The sequence below is a fragment of the Rhamphochromis longiceps genome, linkage group LG5, assembly GCF_057381845.1.
Source record: "Rhamphochromis longiceps isolate RC_006_pf linkage group LG5, R_longiceps_female_GT1.1, whole genome shotgun sequence".
Lineage (NCBI taxonomy): Eukaryota > Metazoa > Chordata > Actinopteri > Cichliformes > Cichlidae > Rhamphochromis > Rhamphochromis longiceps.
The window spans coordinates 10,908,608-10,916,902 of record NC_140561.1 but is presented as its reverse complement, the minus strand read 5'-3'; the positions used below and the strand labels follow the sequence as shown (position 1 = coordinate 10,916,902).

Here is an 8,295-nt window from a genome sequence, read left to right as displayed (position 1 = left end):
GGCAGTTTTTCTATTCTGGAGCACATGTGTTAGTAAAATAAAGTGAAAAAGATCATTTTTAAGTGCAAAACATTCACTGCAGTTGTCAATCAGCCCAGGAGTGGGTGTCCCAGGAAAATCACCCCATGGTCAGACCGAGTAATGCTCATAGAAACTGTAAAAAACCCAAGAGTTACATTGCAGACTCTAAAAGCTTCGGTTAGCAAGTTAAAAATTAAAGTTCATGACAGTACAAGTAGAAATAGACTGAAGTATGCCTTACTTGAAAGAGTTGCCAGGAGAAAAACATCTTCTCTTAAAAAAGAAAAAGACTTCCCTTTGAAAAGCAACATCTGAACGAACTGTAAGATCAGGACCAATGTCATTTGAACAGATGAGATCGAAGCGGCCATGCTTGACCATAACATATCAGCACCTGCACCTCACAGCGTCTGTCAAGCACGGTGGTGGAGGGATGATGATTTGGGCTTGTATTGCAGTCACAGTACCTGGGCGTCTTGCAGTGATTGAGTCGGATAGGAACTCCTCTGAATACCAAAGTATTCCAGAGCCAAACGTGAAGCCATCTGTCTGACACATAAAGCTTGGCTCAAACTGGTTCATGCAAAAGGCCAATGATCCCAAGAACAATAGCAAATCTACAACACAATGGCTGAAATAGAAAAAGTAATGAGTAGCCACCTATATGTTAAAGAAAACACAACTAGAAATGTCCCCACTGCAGATAATATCATACATTAAAAAAAATACTCAGGTACTCTCGTAATCATTTATATTTTCATATTTGACTATATCAAAATCACACTGAGTGAATTTTGTGGAGAAGCTGATAAATCTATATCTACGTCACCTCACACGATAAAACACTTTATCACACACACACACACACACACACCTTTGTTTCCTCACTCTAAGCTCTTCCCATAGTATTTCCCATTGTCCTCAAGGTACAGTCTATGAAATTGGAAATTCTCCATGATGGTGGAGGGAAACAACTTCTGGGCCATGGAAGGATGTGTGAAAGCACAACTTAGTCTAATGAATAGCACAAAGAGACTGTGTTTAAAATATCAGATGTAGTCACCGAGTCTAAAAAGTGAAGCCGGTGGCAAAATACCTTAAAGTGAAATACTACTGATTGTTTCTAGGTGCTCACCCAAAATATTTTCTGCCTCAAATAGTATCCCATTCAAAAAAGTCAGCATCATTTTCCACAAGTCATTAGGCCTGAAAGAGTTGCGTTTGTGTCCATTCAGCTGACAGCTTCCAGCTTTAGCATGTGCCCATAAAGCAAATGTTACAGTGATTATACCCAAGAGGATGGCTTCACTGTATGGCTTATCACTCAATCTACATGCTGGGCAATGTTTCCCTGTGCGCTATTTCTGTAATCTTTCAAGGCAAAAAATGTGGGTATTTTTGGTTGGCTGATGAAAGCTAATGTTGAAAAAACATTCTAGCTGACGTCGTGTCTGCCATGTTTGTCGCCCGTCGTCACATCATTTCCTCGTCAGGCTTCGAATCAGAGAATGTTTAGTGAACTTTTGGCTACGAATTAATTCAGTATAACTAAAACGTGATGATTTTTTTGGGCCTTTGTTGACAAAAGGACATTTTTTCCATGCCAGCTCTAACAAATTGCACATGATTATGATGCAGAATTTGCAAACAGAGCTTGAAAACACGTCCAAACTGTGATGACGTAACATCACTGTGATGCACGAGCTCTCCTGTTTCACAGCAACGCTTTCTCCTCATCGATCAGTATCGGGTCTCCTGATGCCTGTACACACAACTTGTGCGTGCTGACATATTTATAACAGTCATGGTAAAAAAAACAAACTTTTTAGAAGTTTGGGACTTTTAAGAGACACGGTGAAGTCTTCTCAAGGCTGATTGTGAGCTGTCACACAAGGCCGCACAAATCAAGACACTAAAATTTGCTCAGCACTTGTGAAACAGCATTTAAAGGTGTTTGTGTCATGTTGTCAGGTCACTTCCATCAGTCCATTTTCTTAACCACTTAATGGGGTCACTGAGGGGGCTGAAAGCCTATCCCGGGACAGAATCTGGCAGTGTTGCCAGTCCAGAGGTAGCACAAGGCTTTCATCAGGAAAATTACACATGTACGGTGCATTCAACAAATGTTAGAAAAACTTAAAAAAAAGATTTGTTGTTTTATTGACGGACTCATCCTCTAAAGACCACAGACTGCAGGGAAATGCACACTCATGCATGTCACCAGCGGGTCGACCAATGTCAAGGACATATTTGCAGACATACAAGCCACATTACAACTCAGCTGAAAGGAAGTGGATGTACAGAGGGACCTGAAAAGCTTTTTGCAGCTAGATGTTGGGCCTTGTAGCAGCTGGAGACTTTCAATGTAGATTAGTGTCAGCAGGTAACAGAGTACGGAGCTCATAAACCTTCTGGGAATTAAATCTTGAAGCAGGATAATAATGAAACAACAGGAAATGTGGGATCAGAAGCATGCTACACAGGAAGCAAAGAAAAGCCGATGAGAGGTAAAACAGCGTGAAGATAGTTGTTAACGCTTTGGGGAATCTAGATCATATCTTTTCATGGCTATTTAGTGGCTGGAATTCAGATTAAAGCTCTGAGATTCAAAGGTTGGTAGCCAAAAGATAAACTGAATTGTGCATCTCAGAGAAAGAGCCGGTCACATCCCAGTGCTTTCCTAATTTTAAGCTGAAATGTGCAGAAAGCCATGGATCCTAACAAGCAGACGCATGAGAGGCAGGAGGCGTGAATCTCTCCTGTCAATCACTCCTAACCTATTAGTTAACCAGCAGGGGGCTAGAAGGAGTGGGGAGTATATCACTTTGTGTGTTGGTTTGAATTTCTGGAAATTAAAATTCCTTTCTTCCCAAATATTCCTCAACTGGCTTTGAAAATGAAAAAAAAAAAAGACTCTCCAAAAGGATCAAAAGCGTAAATCCAACCTGAAATCCTCCTTTCTCCATGTTAATAATGCATCATGTTCCATTGCATCTCATGTAAAGACGGATAAATTAGCACATGTCAGATGAATATCAAAAATGTGGTTTCCTTTCAGAGTAATAGGTGCAGCTGAAACAGCTTGTCAGCTTGAAAAGGTTAAGGTGATATTTGTTTTGCATCACAGAGTCTAAAAGTCTTCTTTAACTTACAGTGCCTGTTTTTTTCTTTGTTTTTTCTTTTGGGGGGGGCGGGGGGGGGGGGGTTGGTTTTTTTGACAACCCTAATTTGATTTTCAAAGAGAACAGAAGTGCTTTGGGCGTGCGTGCGAAGTGTGTGAAAGGAAAATAAATGCTGCCACTTGTGTATATGCATTTAAATATGTTCCGCTGCACATACACACGCACAGTATGTGCAAGATTGTGCATGCCTACATGCTGTGTGTACACACTGGGGGAACCCTTAAAATGACTTCAAGTTAGTCATGCCTGGCACTCGTTCCCCAGTATGAAGGAAACACAATCCATCTTCATCTCTAACTTTAAAGCTTAATAAAGGAAAATTGCAGTTCCCTTCAGGAAAAGCTCTAATGAAAACAGGTCCTGTTCTGCGCCTCACTCAGTTATGTAGTCCTGTTGGATACTGGACACAAACAAAGTGGCATATCATGCGCCAAATGTGACCACAGCTGCTGAACTGTTCTTTGTTATTGCTGTGTGACTCCAGTGGTGCATGGAGAGAAATGTCTTTTCCGTATGATTAACTATATTCTCTAAAACCCAAATGTCACTTTTCTTTTTTCCCTTTTTCTCTGTCTTTGCAAGTGTAAACGACTCTCAATGATCTCTCACATAAGTAAAGTAACAACAACTACCGGCTCAGTGCCCATGAAATTTAGCTGAGATGTTCACGGTTCCCAGACGCTGAACCTTATTGACGTGGTTATTGCTTTGTGTTGATGTCACACTGCACAATATGGTGAAAACAACCAGAGTCTTGAGAAGTCTTTGCGATGTGAAGCAGGAGAGCAAACGAGTATCCGGCAGTAACATAGACTGTATACAAAGGTGTACAAAGCCTGCAAAAGGAAGTTTAGTTGCATAAAAGAGAAAGTGATTTACTGATTCAATGAGTAACGACTCATTGAATCAGTTTCTAGTTTTCACTGGGACATTTCACTTGATGATTTATGAGCTGCTATTGTATGAATGTGCTGTGCCGGGTAAGTCAGATCCTCCTCTTGCTACGGTGATATCTAGTTTAAAAAGGTGGCAGTCACACTAGTGGGTGACATCATGTTCACTGAATCCATCTTTTATATATAGTCTGTTGGTACAACAACAGACTTGGTGTATCGGACAACGGCCCCTGTGGGCAGAGATGGGCAGTAAAGTAATCAGATTACAGTAACGCGTTACTTGTAATGCGTTACTGTAATCTGATTACTTTTTTCAAGTAACTAGTAAAATAAGGGATTACTATTGCAAAAACGGTAATTAGATTACGTTACTTTCCGTAGTAACGCTGCGTTACTAAAACCGTGATTTTTTTTGCGAGAATGTCTCATGACAGTGACGTAAGCGAGTGCAACGTTCATGACAACAGCTGTGTGCAGATCAACAGTGGATCACATATCGATTGTGGGAGAGAGTATGAGTGTGCAGCGTTTAAAGCGTGGAAGTACTGACCTTACTTTGAGTTTGATTCCATAAAAAGTGGCAAAAACATTAGTGTCCGCTGTGCGTGGGAAGAAAACTTCTTTTCACAGCGAAAAAAAAACCCTAAACAAGCACCGAGTGCGCAACGAGGTAATGGGAAACTCACAGAGAAACTCGCGGATTCTTCCACTGACCGCGGCACACCTGCACCAGGGTAAACCTCCGCCTACCCCACTCCTGCTTTACAGGTGAAAATAGAGCAAAAGGACCGCTAGTCTTTGATTTTATTTATTTTCTGCTGTGTTTTACTTGCATCTATTTGAAAGACTGAGTGTAAACACAAAAAATATTTTATTTTATGTGCTGGAATGTGCAGAAAATAGGTTTAAATGTTAAACAAATTTATTCAAGACAGAGAATGGTGCATATAATTTTATTTTTGCTTCATGCATACAATTAAAAGATTAAAACTAATAAAACAAGTTTTATAGAGACTTTTCCATTTGATTACATTTTGTATGATGGATTATGCAGAAAAAGTAGAATTGGGCTGAAAGATCTATCGCTTTATCACCTCCTCAGGTTGTAAATCGTGTTTTAAAAAAGTAACTGAGTAACTAAGTAATTAATTACTTTTGAAAATAAGTAATCAGTAAAGTAACGGGATTACTTTTTGGGGGAAGTAATGAGTAATTAGTTACTGATTACTTTTTTCAAGTAACTTGACCAACACTGCCTGTGGGACCCCCCAAAACTTCCAGAAAGAAGGACTGGCATGCCAGAAGGTTTTGAAACTTTCATTTTGATCCAAAACAAAATTAAACAGTATGACTCAAAGATGCTTAAAGGCAAATAACCTTTTACGGTCCTTTTTACTCATGCATATGTCCCTAATCAGACTTTCTTTTTTTTCTGGTTTTTATAAAACAAATCTAGCTGGTTTCACTGATTCTAATGCTCACTAACTTGTTATTTGTAACTGGCTTTTGGCACTTCCTATGTAGAGAACAGCAAGCTATACTTGATTGTATGAGTCTTATTTCATCTAATCTGACACAGTTACAGAGTTTTATCTAAGAAGGGACTCACTCAAGCCCAGTGTTGAAGTTTAAATAGTTTGCTTCTTGACAACTATTGTATATATAGCTATGATGCTTCCTGAGCTTTTCTGTTGCTATGGTGTGGGTGTAGCTCAGATGGTAGAACAGGTCACCTACTAACTGGAAGCTTGGTGGTTTGATCCCAGTCTGCATGCTAAACATCCTTGCGCCAGATATTAACCCCATGTTGCTCTACGATGCATGTAGGAAAAAGGGGGGAAGAAGTCATTGGGTGAATGTACAATTTATGTAAAGCACTTTAAGTACTCAGAGTAGAAAGCGCTTAAGAATTAAGAATCGGTCCATGTAACAGCTACATGACAGATTGGCACAGAAATCCTTCTCACATGACTTTCCTATCATTCCATTATGAAGTTAACCTTTGTGTTCATTACAACTTTCATGTTTCTCTCAGGATGTATTTCAATAACTTTGGTAATCCAGACTTTAGCTCCATAACCAAGAACCAAATATTGGACAGAATTGCTGTTATATTTAGTTTAGTTTAGTTTTTTATATTTAGAGAAAGCAGTTCACCATGCAGACATGAACACACTGTTTTTAAAAATATTTTATTTCCATATTACCTTGTTTTTCCATCAAGCAGCTGTACATACTTGTTTTCCCCGTAAGCGCCCTGGATGTTTTTGCGTATGTACACAGATAGTTTTTCAAAAACATGCCGCTTTTTATCTCCATCCTCCCCTAAGTGGCGACACATTTAATGAGAAGTGGCAACCCACATAACGTTGTCTTGTAACGCAGTGATCCAGAATGATGGTACGAGACAGGGAGATAAAGCTTCAGCTAAACAGGGTGAATCCGTCCGACCGCTACAGAGGCCCGACTGATATCAGCTGACACGACACACAATAGCGTCTGCTTCGCGTCATTCAAACAGATGAAAGACTGGATTCTTCCTCTTCGTAATCAAGATGACACTGATTTAAAATACATAACTTTCCTGTCTGCAGGGGGAAAATGGATAAAGTGGGGACAGGCCTAATCAGCTTGAACTGTGATGAGATCATGTGAAAAAGATACGCATCTTTTGTTTTGTCTTATCGTCATGCAAACATACATTTTGAATGAACACGACAGACAGAGGTAGATTGATGAGGTGCAGGATTCTATTTAGGTGAACAAAAAAAAGAGAAACTAAAACTAAAACGAGCCGCGCACGAGCCGCTCTTTGTTCCAGCCTGATAATGTATCCCAAATATAAGCGGTTACAGTGAAGGGATGAATGATGTAAAACAATAATTGTGGTCAGTGACATAATGTGCATGACATGTAGTCTTGCGGAGGGATATAGTAACAACACAGCTCAAACCACAATCTGATTACAAAGACACAGACTGATGTACTGAAGCAAAACTTCAAAAGCTCCTCATATGGAGCTCATGGAGTGGGTGGCCTTTTGAATAAGCCAAAAAAACAAAAACAAAACAAAACCAAAAAAAAAAAAAAAGACGTCTCATACTGACATTGCAGAAACATGAACGAGGTGTCTGTTGACGTTTTGATGCACTGGCTGCAGCGATATTGGATGATATCATTTTATAACTACAGACAAAGTTCTTCTAAATGTCAGGATAGCCTGTGTTCAGGATGTAGATGCTAATTGAGCGATGCGTTGCTCCTCATCTCATGGGCCAGTGGTACAATGGATAACACGTCTGACTATGGATCAGAAGTTTCCAGGTTCGACTCCTGGCTGGCTCAAGTTGTTTCCCAAATGATTAATATCTCTTTGTGTACCACATGTGGCTTAACCCTTTACTGCTGTAATCCTACATCTAAATGCAGTGATACAGCTTTGAAGTTGCAGTGTTTGATGCCCTGCGAATGAGAATGGTCTGACTGGACCACAGAGTATCAACTTTAGGGCCCCACATGAAGAAAGTAACAAAGAAAAAGGTACTGCCAGCATGTAATCCAACTCTCAAATCATAACAATGATCCTGGGCAAGATGACAGATGTACAGTGAGCTCTCACATGCCGGTAAGAAGGTAAAATTAGTGGCCCAAGGTCAGATCACCCACTTCCTTTCATCAGCAGCTCCAGCTTTTCAGCCATGGTTGCTGTTCTTACAATTATTGTCTCATGTTTCATAGAAAGTGCACTGATAAAAACTCTGTGCTTAAAATAAATGTGCATAGATTAATCTAAATATAAACTTTGTGTTTTTTCTTTTCTTTTTTTTGTAACTCAAAAATAAATAAAACGTAAGAGGTTGTGTTAGGGATTGGTATTGAGAAGATTTTCACGATTCCGATTCCATTTTCGATTCTGTTTAACGATTCGATTCTCTTATCGATTCTTTTTTTTTAAAAAGGGGAACACTAAGGTTGATTAGCTTAGAACTTTGTTTTATATCTTCTCTTTGAACAAGATAGAAATTTAGGAGTAACATGGCCTTACAAACCCAACAGTGAGATCTTAAGAGCTCCACAGCCTACGGCTCTTCAATGGGTGTCACAGGGTCCCCAGGAAAAAAAATTGTAAATGTAAAATAATAAAATAAATCTTCTTCTGTAGCAATAACAAAGTATAACATAAATTATTCTGTAGA

At 39.5% G+C, this 8,295-nt stretch overlaps 1 non-coding gene across 1 annotated transcript; it reads left to right on the top strand.

Moving 5' to 3' along the window:
- Positions 1–7,371: 7,371 nt before the first annotated feature.
- On the top strand, positions 7,372–7,444 carry trnah-aug (transfer RNA histidin (anticodon AUG)). The gene has a single exon. It is a non-coding gene; the product is annotated as a tRNA-His (tRNA).
- The last annotated feature ends 851 nt before the right edge of the window (positions 7,445–8,295 follow it).